The sequence below is a fragment of the Mesoplodon densirostris genome, chromosome 3 (assembly GCF_025265405.1).
Source record: "Mesoplodon densirostris isolate mMesDen1 chromosome 3, mMesDen1 primary haplotype, whole genome shotgun sequence".
Lineage (NCBI taxonomy): Eukaryota > Metazoa > Chordata > Mammalia > Artiodactyla > Ziphiidae > Mesoplodon > Mesoplodon densirostris.
The window spans coordinates 122,721,861-122,739,109 of record NC_082663.1 but is presented as its reverse complement, the minus strand read 5'-3'; the positions used below and the strand labels follow the sequence as shown (position 1 = coordinate 122,739,109).

The 17,249-nt window shown below is 38.4% G+C and overlaps 1 protein-coding gene and 1 pseudogene across 6 annotated transcripts in view; both read left to right on the top strand.

The window, feature by feature from the left end:
* Positions 1 to 17,249, top strand: part of NR3C1 (nuclear receptor subfamily 3 group C member 1) — a 125,764-nt gene that overhangs the window by 41,015 nt on the left and 67,500 nt on the right. The gene's annotated exons all lie outside the window — the stretch shown is intronic.
* Positions 2,419 to 3,825, top strand: LOC132485497 (large ribosomal subunit protein uL4-like; annotated as a pseudogene).

The window sequence follows — 17,249 nt, the reverse complement described above, 5'->3', positions numbered from 1 at the left end:
GTATACTTTATGTCATGGAACACAGTTAAAATAGCTTTGTCTAGAAAGATCAACATCTAGGCTTCCTCAGTCAGCTTCTATTCTTTTCTCTTGTGCATGTGCCATACTTTCTTATTTCTTTGCATACCTTGTAATTTTTTTTGAAAACTGGATATTTCAAATATTACAATATGGCACCTCTTCCCCCTTTGCAGTGTTTGTTGTTTTTGATGTGTATTGTAGATGTTGTTTGTCTAGTGACTGTTTGAACTAATTCTGTAAAGGTTGTATTCTTTGTCCATTGTGGACCCTGAAGACTCTGTTCCATTTGCTTAGTGTCAATTAATGATTGAATAGTGGTTTTATCAAATATCTGGAAACAATAAAATTTTCCAATCTTTGCCCAGGGGCTCAGTGTGTGTGTCAGGGTGAGCCTTTAACTCTGGAGTTTACAATTCTGCCTTAGCCTTTACTTCCAGCTTCCATAGAGCTTCAAGGTCAATAGAAGGTGAAATCCTAGGGCCTTCTTAGATCTTTCCTGAGGCCATGCATTTGGCCTTCTAGATTTCCAGAATATCTCAGACCTTTTCAAAGCTCCAGACTTTCCTTCTAAGCTTTCTGGTTAGTTTATTGTTTGCCCCCAACTGTTATCCATCACCTCAAGCAACAGCAAACTAAGACATTAGCATGAACATTGCCAACAAATCCCTCACCCCCAGCCACACATTGCAACCATGCCCCCTACTGCTGAAATATAGCACTTTAGCACTGAGCCAGGTCTGAGTTAGGCAAAATAAAGACACTCTTTTTGAGGTGGTCTTCTAGGGAGCCACCAGAATGGTCAGAACAAATAATTAGAATTCTTTGCAAATAAGGTTCATTTTACTACCTCTGGTACTAGGAATGTGGGCTGCTATTTTCATGACTACTGCTAAGCGGGAGAGTAGGGGATGGGACTGGGTAAGTTAAAAAACACCACAAAGCTTGCTATTCTTAACCAAGAATCAGTGGCGGGGCTCGGGGTGGGGTGGGGTGGGTGTTGGAATAAGCATTGTCTGGGTTGCTACAAGCCTTTGAGGGTTCCAAAAACATTGGTTCTGACCGTTTGTGCCTTCTTATTCTTTGCTCCTATGGGGGGTGGAATCTGGAGTTCCTTATTCCACCATTTTTGCTAAGTTCACTCTCTTTTTAAAAATTTTTATTGGAGTGTAGTTGATTTACAACATTGTGTTAGTATCTGCTGTACAGCAAAGTTAATCAGTTATACATACACATGTATCCACTCCTTTTTAGATTCTTTTTCCATATAGGTCATTACAGAATGCTAATTTCACTCTCTTACATTAAAAGTGCTTTTTGTAAAACCCAAATGTTTTTTCTCTGAAGTCTCTCCAATTCTGAATAATGGAAAATACTATTATGGCCTTTTGGTTTGGAAAATGAATCCATATTCGCCAAAAGCCAGCATTAGAGCTCTTGCAAACTGTTTTACTGTTGGTCTTAACTTTACAATCTATCGTCTTGTATATTGGCTACTACACAAGTGGTCCTGAACTGTCACAAGTTCAACTTTGGAACAAATGAGCTTTTTTGTAAAGAAGTTGCAGTTGTTTGAAAAGTACATATTTATGCCTTTTCCACCAAACTGCTTTTCTTGGGAAACCTAGAAAATTCTTATAGCTGCTGGCAAACATTTCAAGCCACTCTATGGTGGTACTTGCCCACCATCCGAAAGTTTCAGTAGTAGTGTCATCTTTATCTGTATGGTGGTATTTGAGCAACTGATTGATTTAGTAGTGTTTTTCAGACTACTCTGAAGAACTGTCATGAACTATAGTGGTAACTCCAGGAGATGGGGTCTAACACAGAGAAATCTACCCAGGTTTTATTACATACCTTATTTCCATTGAAGCTTTTCTTTGAAGAAAGAGTTCTAGGGTTTTAAAATTTATTTCAAATGCCATTTGTTATATTATATTTTTATGTAATTTTAGTGAAATTAATTGAAAATAGAAAAAATTATGGTGCTGATTTAGGGATTAAAATGTTGGGTTTCTATATTAAATAAAATTAGGACAGTGATAGAAATTGTGAGTGTGCACCAAACAGTCAATCTCTGGCTTTACCTGCGTGCTCCTTGCACTTAATCAGGTGTACTTTTCGTTCAGTAATAAAGGGGGGAAAAATCAGAGAACATGTGTGAAGTATAGAAATATATCACTGAATATGGTATCTTTAGAATGAAGTACAACTAGGGATTCTGTAGTATACTTCAGCTTTCTTGGAGTAGGACATTACCCACCTCATCCCCACACCCCCTTGTAAAACATGTCTTTTCACTTATCACAAATGATTTTTAAAAAGCATTGTGTATAGAAACAGGGAATGCTTGATTTATCACCGAATCAAGACTCTCCATCGGCTTTTCCTGTGGGAGCCGCCGGGTTGAGGGGAGCGTGGCCTTCTCCTCTCCCCACCATGGCGTGTGCTCGTCCACTGATATCAGTGTACTCTGAAAAGGGGGGGTCATCTGGCAAAAATGTCACTTTGCCTGCTATGTTCAAGGCTCCCATTCAACCAGATATTGTGAACTTTGTTCATCAGCTTGCGCAAAAACAACAGACAGCTCTATGCTGCCAGTGAATTAGCAGGTCATCAAACCAGTGCTGAGTCTTGGGGTACTGGCAGAGCTGCGGCTCGAATTCCCAGGGTTCGAGGTGACAGCACTCACCGTTCTGGCCAGGGTGCTTTTGGAAATATGTGTCGTGGGGGCCTTGTGTTTGGGCCAACCAAGACCTGGCGATGTTGGCACCACGGAGTGAATACAATGCAGAAGCGATATGCCATCTGCTCTGCGTTGGCTGCCTCGGCTTCACCAGCACTGGTCCTGTCTAAAGGTCAACGTATAGAGGAAGTTGCAGAACTTCCTTTGGTGGTTGAAGATAAAGTTGAAGAGACTGCAAGAAGACCAAGGAGGCTGTTTTGCTTCTGAAGGAACTTAAGGGCTGGAATGATATCAAAAAGTTCTACGCCTCACAGCGAATGAGAGCTGGCAAAGGCAAAATGAGAAACCGTCGCCGTATCCAGCGCAGGGGACCCTGCATCATCTATAATGAGGACAATGGTATCATCAAGGCCTTCAGAAACATCCCTGGAATTACTCTGCTTAATGTAAGCAAACTGAACGTTTTGAAACTTGCTCCTAGTGGGCGTGTGGGACGTTCCTGCATTTGGACCGAAAGTGCTTCCCCCAAGTTAGAGGAGCTGTATGGCACTTGGCATAAAGCTGCCTCCTCAAGAGTAGCTACAACCTCCCCACGCACAAGATGCTCAACACACACCTTAGCAGAATCTTGAAAAGCCCAGAGATCCAAAGAGCCCTCTGGGCACCATGCAAGAAAGTTCATCGCAGAGTCCTGAAGAAGAATCCACTGAAAAACCTGAGAATCATGTTGAAGCTAAACCCATATGCAAAGACGATGAGCCGGAACACCATTCTTCGCCAGGCCAAGAACCACAAAATCCAGATGGATAGGGCAGCAGCAGCACTAGAAGCCAAATCAGATGAGAAGGAGGTTCCAGGGCAGAAGCTTGTGGTGGGAAAGAAAGGAAAGAAGGCTGTTTGGGTTAAGAAGCTGAAGAAACCAAAGAAGGCTTTGGTGGGGAAAAAAGGCTGCAGTGACCAAGAAACCAGCAGCTGAAAAGAAGCCCACTAAAAAGAAGCCCACAGAAAAGAAACCCACCAGAGAGGAAAAGAAGGCTGCTGCATAAACTTAAATTTGTTTATTCTGTAAAGGTCAAATCATTTTGGACAGCTGATTTTGAATAAAGACCTGATCAAAGAGGCAGTGAAAAAAAAAGACTCTCCATCATCTGGGAAATAACTGATAGAAGACTTTTGCCAATTAACTTATCTTTCATTTCCTTTTCTAATTCTATTAAAATTTAATATTTTTAATTATGCCATAATCCAAAGGTTTTAATCCAGTGACATTAATTCCTGTATCGCTGCTGCCTAGTTTGTCTTCTGTCATTCAGCAGTGCTTCCTACTTATAGTCAATAAAACTAGCTTAATCTAACCATCAAAAAAGAAAGCTATTGACTGAGTTTAGATAAACAGCTCTAATCTGTTTTCAACATAAATATTCACTACTCTCCAGTTGCTGAAAGGAAAATGGTCCATCCAGAATTGTTCTGCGACACGATTATTTTTCTTCATCCCCATTCCTTCTTCTGTGGGGTATTTAACTTATTTTAAATAGTAATCAGTATGTTGTAACTTCTGTGTGCTTTGTTTGTTTTTATTTTTCACTGGATAGACTCTAGACAAAACTTTTTAGGTGCTGTACAGCAGTAGCTGTCAGTTTATAGTGGAGACAGTTTACAGTAGAGCTAGGCTGTGTGCTTAACTTGGCAGTCACTCTGCTTACTATTTATCAGTTGTTTTACAGGGGTCCCTTAATGAGATAACAGAAACCAAAGAAACATCAGTAGGTGGAGCAATGTCATTAATGTTTCATTGTATGTTACAAGTAAGACAAAGCCTAGTACCACTTTTGGCAACTATGTGATTAAATATGGGTAAATTTCTTTATTCTTTTTTTTTTTTTCTTTTTTTTTGCGGTATGCGGGCCTCTCACCGTCGTGGCCTCTCCCGTTGCGGAGCACAGGCTCCGGACGCGCAGGCTCAGCGGCCACGGCTCACGGGCCCAGCCGCTCCGCGGCATATGGGATCCTCCCAGATCGGGGCACGAACCCGTATCCCCTGCATCGGCAGGCGGACTCTCAACCACTGCGCCACCAGGGAGGCCCCTCTTTATTCTTATATTGACGTTTTATGTGGCAGTAGTAAATTTTAGATTAGTCTTAAATTAATCAGCAAAGAAAAAGTCTGAGAGTATCCTGAATATTTTGTTTCTAAATAATTTAACAGTGATCTAGTAAGCTACTCCTATAGAAATGTAATTGATGATCTTGAAAACTTCACCCTCTTTAAATTACCACCTTGAATTTTACCTATCTTTTAAAGGTGATTCAAGTCCTCTCTGAAACAAGGCTGGCATCTTTTACCAATTTTTAAAAAAATAGCTTGATAGTACATAAAATTGCAGAGAAAAAAATCTAAACATCTTTCAAAACCAAATCATATAAAATATACTAGAAGTAGTTTTACTAAGTTTGCAACTAGTGGCAGAGATTAGAACTCATGCATTTAGTATATTTCAAAAAAAATTTTTTATATTCCAAAATTTTGATCAAATATTGTGCTATAAAAAATACCTTGGATAATTATTCTTTAATCACGTACGTGAAAAATGTGGCTTTTCTTTTTGCAAGCTAGTAAGCTTTTCACAGTGTCACTGTGGCTTTTAAATTTTTAATTACTCAACAGAGTAAGCTTGAAACCACACATACCACTTAAATTAAACTATGCATTCATGTATGCTTTTTCCTATAAAATATATGAAACTCAAATCTGTAATTTTGAAATTCAAAAGTGGTTTTATTTTCTTTAGTAGAAATAAAAGCTTGATTTTTAAAAATCCAAACCGAGGAAACAATTGTGTACTTTGGTACATTTCTCTATTAGTATTGACTATACACCATGTGGCCCATTAATTAATAAAGGCAATCACTTCAGAATTCATGAGTGGCAGAAGTCACTGAGTACTTTGGGAAATAAGAGGAGAAAGCTTTTGTTGAGGATCATTGAGGAAGATTCTAAGGCAAAAAGGGGCAGAATAAGCAAAAATCTAGAGATTCATTATAGGCACTCAGAACATATACGTTAAGTAAATGAATGAAGGAATTTAAGTTGGCATATTGAGGAACACTGAGAAAACGTACCGACTGGAAGACAGTTCCTGCAAGAAATTGGTGAGAGATATGCTACAGTCCAGATTTTGGTGGGCCTTGTTAAAGTTCTGGCTTTATTTTTATAAGGAAAAGAAGGTTTGATAGAGGTTTGGAAATGAGGCTTGGGGCTGATACTGGAGACAATGTGAAGTTTTAGGGCATTGGTTTCCAAACTCTGTTTAAATACAAATACAAGTTTGATGGTAAGCCTGGCATTCCAATTTTAGTTTTACTGGTTTCAGCAAAACAGCTTCACTGATCTGATTGCTTCCTATATAGATTAGTATTATGATTTTGTATAAAATATGCTTTATCAGTATAATATCACTTCTACCTGTTTTATGTGTTGGGGGTTCAGCATAAGGGTTACTTTTTAAAATGAAGCATTTTGCAGCTAAGGGCTTGAAAACTCTTGTTTTAGGGAAACGGATTAAAGCAGGTAAAACTACAAAGAGCAGAGTTACGAGGTTCTTGTGTTCAGACTCCTTTGGTAACATTTACACAGTAGCATTCCTTTCAGAGATATTTAATGGTACCAGATATTAGACGGTTGTAATGGCTAAAGTGTTCAGAGCATGCTACGATATTCATGACTCATGATCAAAATGACATTAAGGCTATCTCTCTTCAAAATTACATCATTTACTCGTGTGGAATACTTGCTGTTAATGCAGGTGTCCCAGAGCCTTTCTTCCTTTCTCATGTCCTCTTGTGACCTGTCCACTGCTGAACTAACATGAGTCTCACTGGATATGATTAAGAAAAAACATCTCTGATGGAGAATTCTCTGTATACTGAATGTTAAATAATAATGTCTTTTGGAAAATGGCAGCAAAATATTTGAAAGGATGAATAAAGAAGTAAAAAGAACAAAACTTAACAATTCTATAAATGTTTTGTTTATTGGGGTGGGGAATGGGAAGAGCTGCTGGTAAGAGAGGATGCAAAGAGAAGAGATGTCTACTTTCATTTTCTTGTAGCCCAGCCCCATTCAGCCAAATCCTGACATACTTTACTGAAAATAAATTTCCTATTCAGTAGCACATAATAACCTAAAGATCAAGGCATCTTAACTCGGCTGTTTTCAGATGAAAGAACTGTTCATTTGGCTTAAAAAGATATTCAAGAAAATATCTGCTAAAGTTTTTTCTTGCTTAACCTCAGGTTTTTTGGTTACCTATTAACCAAAATTTCAGAACTACTTTTAGTTCTGGATGTCTAACAACTATCTAAGGGAAGGAGAGGCTTGGGGGAAGATGAGATGATACTCAGGAATACATACCACCTTAAATATAAGAGACAATTAAATTACAATTATGAAGGTATGTATTTTTCAGTGAGGACAACTAATATATTACCACAGTATTTTCTTTTTTATCGAGTGTTAAAAATGCTAATTTGAAGGTACTACTCTGAAAAACTTATATAAAAAATAGTGGGGGAGGTGAAGAAAAGGAGGAAAAAAAGCCCATGGCATTACCCTATTTGTAGTTCATTACCCTATTTGTAGTGCCTACATTGCCCTTCTTTCGTTCAGCTCTAAAATGAGGATTATAGAATTCATTAAAATTTTTTTAATTATAGAATTATTTTTCACTTAATAGGTAAAATGTACATCTTTTGATTTCCTTCAGTTTCAGCTTTCTCATGCTTTGATGCTCAATTTTGTGTGGAATAGAGTTGTTTTGTTAAACAAAACTTTTTTATTTATGTTTTTTTCATTGGTTAAAATTGAAAGGGAAAGTGAGGTTAGAAATTTATCTGAAAAATGGAACTATTTATAGAAGAATTATATTTAATTATCAACCTATTAAATTTGAATTTTGTCAATACTATGCATAATCTTATTACCAGGCTACTTATCATTGTGTTGACAAACCAACTTGCTGTCCTGTAGAAAATGTACTAGGAAATACATTACCCATATAAAATAAAACTTTCAACCTATCTAATGAATAGTTGATGATTGTTATTAGCCCTTTGGGTTTAGAAGTGACTGAGGAAGTGAGGAAGTACCACTTTTGCCTCATCATTATTTTGAAATCCTGTTTATAAACTATATAATTCCCAAGGCCATGAATCTGGCACCTTTCCAGGTATTAACTATTGTAACAAAGATAGAATTTGATTTTATTTACCTAGTGAAGTCTAATTCAAACCTCACACCCTAGTGAGATCTTAGAAATAACATGTTCTCTGACCTGTAATTAGTCCCAGTACTCTGTGCATGTTCTCTCTCTTTTGGGGCTCCTAAAAGAGAAATTTAACCTAAGTATGATGATCATTAACACTAAACCCCCCACCCCTAATTTTTTTTAGAAAGTAGTATAGGATAATTTAGTAAGTTATTTCATAGAATTTGCACATGATTTTTTTAAAGAAATGGAAATTGAGAAACACAAAAAAGTTAAAGACGTGACAGAAGAATTATTATCATAGGACCAAAGGTTGCAGTAACTAACACTCCGAATTTACCGGGCATAACGGACTTAGAACATGGAGAAACAAACAGACAAAAAACAACCCATACTAGCTCCAAGGGCCTACATAATCCTACATTTAATAAAATGATTCACTCTGCCATTTGGGCTTGGAAATTAGGTAAAATTACTGAGATAACCAGAAAATGTCTGTCATGAAATGATTTGTTTAGGGTCCTCTAATAGTAAAAGGTGTAAATCTCTAGAACCTACTGAAAAATTGACTCAAGAAGCATATAAGGAAGAAGCCAGAGAAGCCAAGTAATAATAGTGCTTTCTGTTTTATAGTAGTTAGCTTTGGATGTTTCTGTGGTCTTACTAGCTTCGTCCTCTTTCCACAGAGGCTGTTGAAGGTATCTATCATTTCTGTGTTTGGTCATCTTTTTGCTCCAGATATTCAGCTTTAAAAGTACTATTGGTTCCTAGGGCCCTTTGAGCTGGGGTTTGTTCAAAATGGTTGGTGACTTGATTCTAGGATTATTTGATGAGACATTCCCTTTTTATGTCTGTCACTCATTTTAACATTCATTGAACACACTGAGTGAAAGATATGTTCTGAACTTTTCAATGGCAGCTGATAACAATGATGGCAGGTAACCTTGGGGAGACATTTAGGGAATAGCGATAGTAGACAAGTTTGGTCCAAAAGAAAAAGGTTTATTATTACTACCTGGTTTTCCCTAAACTAGCCAGTGTGGGTGGGAAGAGGCTCTCCAAGTGCCAAGTAGCAAACATGATTTCTGAGGGCAGACCAGGAATCACTTGTTTGAATCATCGTGTTATTCTTACCCACGTCTCTCTTGTTAATGAGAGTTCATTTTTTCTGTTTTTTACTCCTCCTCTGGACATTCTGTTTCTTTTACTATTCTCTATCTGCATGCTAAAAACACTGCGTATTTAAAGGTTTCCGTCTAATTAAGTTCCAATCCATTTTAAGATATTGTAGCCTTTAAAAGTTATACTTAAAAGGTACTTAAAATGATTAGAGGACACCACTCATTCCACTGATAAACTATTATTTTAAGATTGTCTACTGAGGGGCAATTATTTGACTTTAAAACGCTGAGGTTATGGAAACTGGATTATAATATTTTACAGCAGTATTAAAAGTAATACCTCTAAGAATTTAATAAAGCTTATAAACCTCTCTATTGCTCTGTCTTGAAAAGACAGTCTGACTCTGTCTGTAGGCATTCATTCTTTGTGGCATGATTGGTCGACAATGAGTAAACAACTTACTGTAAATGGGCACCACACCAGCTGGCTTCAAGCAGCCTCAAGCTTGTGATTTGCAGTCAGGGTTAGGAAAATGCCTTTTAACTTATTCATTTCCGCTTCCTTTAAACAGGGAAAAAAGGCACAACTATACTGATTTAAGTACCTCATAAGATCTTTCAAGGCTTACAAGATCTTTAGGAATCCCATGGAACTTATCAGTACTATTTCACTGGATCTGAATACCTCTCACGTAACAATGATAAGTTTTAAAAGGCAGTTTTAAATATTAAAAGAAATTTTTCGAATTGGCTTGCCCTCACCTTGTCTATTTGGGATTCTATTTGGGAGCTTCTCTGACCTAGTTTCAAAGAATTTAATTTACTGGCCAACACTATTTTGGGGAAAAAATGTTGTATAAAAAACTGAGTTTTTTTTCATTTTATTTTTTTACTTACATAAGATAAACCCAAAAAATATCTTGGAAAGAGGGAAAGAACTTAACCTTTCCTCTAAAGATGTATTATGCCCAAAGCAATTGTTTGGAGCTGGTGAATAATTTAACCACCTAAGCCAACTGAGGGTCATCCCTGCATGAAAAGTGGAGGCTCCTGAATTCTGTACAATTTTTTATTGAAAAACTAGTCAAGGCCTATGGTCTTCTTGAATATTCTATTATAGTGTATCCACAATTCAAGAAATGCTTGTGGTTAGTTTTTTTTTTTATTTTTATTAAGGTTAGAGCAGTTTTGTGGAATCAAATTATTAATTTGAAGGTTTCTAAAAGATTTCTGTAGATTTTTATACTGAGAGTCATCCCTGCATGAAAAGTGGAGGCTCCTGAACTCTGTACAATTTTTTATTGAAAAACTAGCCAAGGCCTAATGGTGTTCTTGAATATTCTATTATACTGTATCCACAATTCACAAAATGCTTGTGGTTATTATTTTTTTTTATTAAGGTTAGAACAGTTTTATGGAATCAAATTATTGATCTGAAGGTTTCTGAAAGATTTTTGTAGATCTTTATTTACTTGGAAATTGGATGAAGGATATTTTGTCTAAATTAAAATTTACTTTAAAAATTAAAGCATTAGGGGGGACCTTCAAGATGGCAGAGGAGCAAGACGTGGAGATCACCTTCATCCCCACAAATACATCAAAAATATATCTACATGAGGAACAGCTCCTACATAACGCCTACTGAATGCTGGCAGAAGACCTCAGACTCCCCAAAAGGCAAGAAAATCCCCACGTACCTGGGTAGGGCAAAAGAAGAAAGAAAAAACAGAGACAAAAGAATAGGGACTGGACCTGCACCTCTGGAGGGAGCTGTGAAGGAGGAAAAGTTTCCACACACTAGGAAGCCCCTTCGCGGGCAGAGACTGTGGGTGGTGGAGGGGGGAAGCTTCGGAGCCACGGAGGAGAGCACAGAACAGGGGTGCAGAGAGCAAAGCAGAGAGATTCCCACACAGAGGATCAGTGCTGACCAGCACTCACCAGCCTGAGAGGCTTGTCTGCTCACCTGCTGGGGCACGCGGGGGCTGGGAGCTGAGGCTCAGGCTTCGGAGGTCAGATCCCAGGGAAAGAACTGGGGTTGGCTGCATGAACACAGCCTGAAGAGGGCTAGTGCGCCACAGCTAGCTGGGAGGGAGTCCAGGAAAAACTCTGAACCTGCCTAAGAGGCAAGAGACCATTGTGCGTGAGAAGAGGGGATTCCTTCCCTGTCTGCCCACAGAAGGCAGAGCACCGCCTAACAAGCTCCAGAAACAGGTGTGAGCCGCGGCTATCACTTCGGACCCCAGAGATGGGCATGAACCGCTATTGCTGCTGCTGCAGCCATCAAGAATCCTGTGTGCAAGCACAGGTCACTATCCACTACCCGCCCCCGGAGCCTTTGCAGCCCGCCACTGCCAGGGTTGTGTGATCCAGGGACAGCTTCTCTGGGAGAACACATGGCGCGCCTCAGGCTGTTGCGATGTCGTGTTGGCCTCTGCCACCGCAGGCTCACCCCGCATTCCAATTATAACTACCGTACCCCTCCCTCCCCCTGGCATGAGTGAGCCAGAGCCTCCCAATCAGCCACTGCTTTAACGCCATCCTGTCTGGGTGGGAACAGAAATCTGAGGGCAACCTACATGCAGAAGTGGGGCCAAAACCAAAATTTAACCCCAGGAGCTGTGCAAACACAGAAGAGAAAGGGAAATCTCTCCATGCAGCCTCAGGAGCAGCAGATTAAATCCCCACAATCAACTTGAGGGTAGTACCCTGCATCTGTGGAATACCTAAATAGACAATCAACCCAAAATTGAGGTGGTGGACTTTGGGAGCAACTGTAGACTTAAGGTTTGCTTTCTGCAACTGACTTGTTTCTGATTTTTATGTTTATCGCAGTATAGTTTTTAGCACTTCTTATCATTAGTGGATTTCTTTATTGGTCTGGTTGCTCTTTTTTATTTTTTTAATTTTTTTATTTTAATTATTTTTTTTATTTTAATTATTTTATTTATTAAAAATTTTTTTTCCTTTCTTTTTTACTCCCTTATCTTCTGAGCCATGTGGCTGACAGTGTCTTGGTCCTCTGGCCTGGTGTCAGGCCTGAGCCTCTGAGGTGGGAGGGCAAGTTCAGGACATTGGACCACCAGAGACCTCCCAGCCTCATGTAATATTAGTCAGCGAGAGCTCTCCCAGAGATCTCCATCTCAACACTAAGACCCAGCTCCACCCAACAGCCAGCAAGCTCCAGTGCTGGACACCCCATGCCAAACAACTAAAAAGACAGGAACACAACCCCACCCATTAGCAGAGAGGCTGCATAAAATCATACTAAGTTCGAAGACACCCCAAAACACATCACCGGACACGGCCCTGCCCACCAGAAAGACAAGGTCCAGGCCCACCCACCAGAACACAGGCACCAGTCCCCTCCACCAGGAAGCCTACACAAGCCACTGAACCAACCTCACCCACTGGGGGCAGACACCAGTAACAATGGGAACTACGAACCTGCAGCCTGTGAAAAGGAAACCCCAAACACAGTAAGTTAAACAAAATGGGAAGACAGAGAAATACACAGAAGATGAAGGCGCAAGGAGAAAACCCACCAGACCAAACAAATGAAGAGGAAACAGGCAGTCTATCTGAAAATGAATTCAGAGTAATGACAGTAAAGATGATACAAAATCTTGGAAATAGAATGGAGAAAATACAAGAAATGTTTAACAAGCACCTAGAAGAACTAAAGAGCAAACAAACAATGATGAACAACACAAAAAATGAAATGAAAAATTCTCTAGAAGGAATCAACAACAGTATAAGTGAGGCAGAAGAACGGATAAGTGACCTGGAAGATAAAACAGTGGAAATAACTAATGCAGAGCAGAATAAAGAAAAAAGAATGAAAAGAACTGAGGACAGTCTCAGAGACCTTGGGGACAACATTAAATGCACCAACATTCAAATTATAGGGGTCCCAGAAGAAGAAGAGAGAAAGGGTCTGAGAAAATACTTGAAGAGATTATAGTTGAAAATTTGCCTAACATGGGAAAGGAAATAGTCGATCAAGTCCAGGAGGTGCAGAGAGTACCATACAGGATAAACCAAAGGAGAAACATGCCAAGACACATATTAATCGAACTATCAAAAATTAAATACAAAGAAAAAATATTAAAAGCAGCAAGGGAAAAACAACAAATAACATAAAAGGGGATCCCCATAAGGTTAACAGCTGATCTTTCAGCAGAAACTCTGCAAGCCAGAAGGGAGTGGCAGGACATATTAAAGTGATGAAAGGGTAAAAACCTACAACCAAGATCACTCTACCGACCAAGGATCTCATTCATATTCCACGGAGAAATTAAAACCTTTACAGACAAGCAAAAGTTAAGAGCATTCAGCATCACCAAACCAGCTTTACAGCAAATGCTAAAGGAACTTCTCTAGGTGGGAAAAACAAGCGAAGGAAAAGACCTACAAAACAAACCCAAAACAATTAAGAAAATGGTAATAGGAACATACGTATCAATAATTACCTTAAATGTAAATAGATTAAACATTCCAACCAAAATACATAGACTGGCTGAATGGTTACGAAAACAAGACCTGTATATATGCTGTCTACAAGACACCCACTTCAGACCTAGGGACACATACAGACTGAAAGTGAGAGCATGGAAAAAGATATTCCATGCAAATGGAAATCAAAAGACACCTGGAGCAGCAATTCTCATATCAGATAAAATAGACTTTAAAATAAAGACTATTACAAGAGACAAGGACACTACATAATGATCAAGGGATCAATCCAAGAAGAAGTTATAACAATTGTAAATATTTATGCACCCAACATAGGAGCGCCTCAATACATAAGGCAAATGCTAACAGCCATAAAAGGGGAAATCGACAGCAACCCAATCAATAATAGTAGGGGACTTTAACACCCCACTTCACCAATGGACAGATCATCCAAAATGAAAATACATAAGGAAACACAAGCTTTACATGACACATTAAACAAGATGGACTTCATTGATATTTATAGGACATTCCATCCAAAAACAACAGAATACACTTTCTTCTCAAGTGCTCGTGGAACATTCTCCAGGATAGATCATATCTTCGGTCACAGATCAAGTCTTGGTAAATTTAAGAAAACTTAAATCATATCACGTATGTTTTCCAACCATAACACTATGAGACTAGATATCAATTATAGAAAAAAAACTAGAAAATACAAACATAGGGAGGCAAACAATACACTACTAAATAACCAAGAGATCACAGAAGAAATCAAAGAGTAAGTCAAAAAATACCTAGAGACAAATGACAAGGAAAAGACAACAACCCAAAACCTATGGGATGCAGCAAAAGCAGTTCTTAGAGGAAAGTTTATAGCAATGCAGTCCTACCTCAAGAGACAAGAAAAATCTCAAACAACCTAACCTTATACCTAAAGCAAAAAATCCCCAAAGTTAGCAGAAGGAAAGAAATCATAAAGATCAGATCAGAAATAAATGAAAAAGAAATGAAGGAAACAATAGCAAAGATCAATAAAACTAAAAGCTGGTTCTTTGAGAAGATAAACAAAATTGATAAACCACTAGCCAGACTCATCAAGAAAAAAAGGGAGAAGACTCAAATCAATAGAATTAGAAATGAAAAAGGAGAAGTAACAACTAACCCTGCAGAAATACAAAGAATCATGAGGGATTACTACAAGCAACTATATGCCAATAAAATGGACAATCTGGAAGAAATGCATAAATTCTTAGAAAAGCACAACCTTCCGAGACTGAACTAGGAAGAAATAGAAAATATAAACGGACCAGTCACAAGCACTGAAATTGAAACTGATTAAAAATCTTCCAACAAACAAAAGCCCAGGACCAGATGGCTTCACAGGCAAAGTCTATGAAACATTTAGAGAAGAGCTAAGACCTATCCTTCTCAAACTCTTCCATAATATAGCAGAGGGAGGAACACTCCCAAATTCATTCTACGAGGCCACCATCACCCTGATACCAAAACCAGACAAAGATGTCACAAAAAAACTACCGACCAATATCACTGATGAACATAGATACAAAAATCTTCAGCAAAATACTAACAAACAGAATCCAGCAGTGCATTAAAAGGATCATACACCATGATAAAGTGGGGTTTGTCCCAGGAATGGGATGTACATAGCTACAATAATCAAGACAGTATGGTACTGGCATAGAAACAGAAATATAGATCAGTGGAATAGGATAGAAAGCCCGGAGGTAAACCCGTGCACATATGTTCATCTTATCTTTGATAAAGGAGGCAAGCATATACAATGGAGAAAAGACAGCCTCTTCAGGAAGTGGTGTTGGGAAAACCGAACAGCTACATGTAAAAGAATGAAATTAGAACACTCCCTAACACCATACACAAAAATAAACTCAAAATGGATTAAAGACCTAAACGTAAGGCCAGACACCATAGAATTCTTAGAGGAAAACATAGGCAGAACACTCTTTGACATAAATCACAGCAAGATCCTTTTTAACCCACATCCTAGAGAAATGGAAATAAAAACAACAATAAACAAATGGGACCTAATGAAACTTCAAAGCTTTTGCACAGCAAAGGAAACCATAAACAAGATCAAAAGACAACCCTCAGAAGGGGAGAAAGTATCTGCAAACGAAGCAACTGACAAAGGATTACTCTCCAAAATATACAAGCAGCTCATGCAGCTCAATAGCAAAAAAACAAACAACCCAATCCAAAAATGGGCAGAAGATCTAAATAGACATTTCTCCCAAGAATATGTACAGATTGTCAACAAACACATAAAAGGATGCTCAACATCACTAATCATTAGAGAAATGCAAATCAAAACTATAATGAGGTATCACCTCACACCAGTCAAAGTGGCCATCATCAAAAAGTCTACAAACAGTAAATGCTGGAGAGGGTGTGGAGAAAAGGGAGCCCTCTTGCACTGTTGTTCGGAATGTAAATTGATACAGCCACTGTGAACGGTATGGGGGTTCCTTAAAAAACTAAAAATAGAACTACCATATGACCCAGCAATCCCACTACTGGGCATATACCCTGAGAAAACCATAATTCAAAAAGAGTCATGTACCACAATGTTCATTGCAGCACTATTTACAATAGCCAGGGCATGGAAGCAACCTAGGTGTCCATTGACAGATGAATGGATAAAAAAGATGTGGCAAATATATACAATGGAATGTTACTCAGCCATAAAAAGAAATGAAACTGAGTTATTTGTAGTGAGGTGGATGGACCTAGAGTCTGTCATGCAGAGTGAAGTAAGTCAGAAAAACAAATACCATATGCTAACACATATATATGGAATCTAAAAAAAAAAAAGGTTCTGATGAACCTAGGGGCAGGACAGGAATAAAGACGCAGGCCTCGATAATGGACTTGAGGACATGCGCAGGGGTAAGGGTAAGCTGGGACGAAGTGGGAGAGTGGCACTGACATATTTACACTACCAGATGCAAAATAGATAGCTAGTGGGAAGCAGGTACATAGCACAGGGAGATCAGCTCCGTGCTTTGTGACCACCTAGAGGGGTAGGATAGGGAGGGTTGGGAGGGAGATGCAAAAGTGAGGGGATATGGGGATATATGTATACATGTAGCTGATTCACTTTGTTATATTGCAGAAACTAACACAACATTGTAAAGCAATTATATTCCAATAAAGATGTTAAGAAAAAATTAGAGCATTAAAATCTAAGAAAAATATGTGTCTTTTGACAGTAAAATCTTATATTATCACTTAAGAATAAAGTAGTACATTCGTTTGTATCTTTCACCCTTAAATAGTTTAAAACCTCTTTCATACCTGAAAGTCTTTCAGGTAGGATTTAACTGTGTGGCGTAATACCTGATTATTAAAACAAATCAGTAAGTTTTCTTTTGGTGAAGAGACATTTATTGAGGTGGCATATGTTTCCCTTTCTAAGATCACTTAAACTCCTGTCTGTTCTTTCAATGCATTTAAAACTAATATAACTACAAGCTATAAACAGAAGGACATTTGATTTTAGATAGCCTGTCCTTCTTTCATTGTTAAAATATCAAAATAATTTTTTTAGAGCATATAGTGTACTTCAGTGAATGTTTCAGTTCTCCCTGAATCAGTATTTTTAAGTTTTCTTGGGCCATAAACCCTCTTGAGAATCTGATGAAAGTAACTGACCTGCTCCCAAAG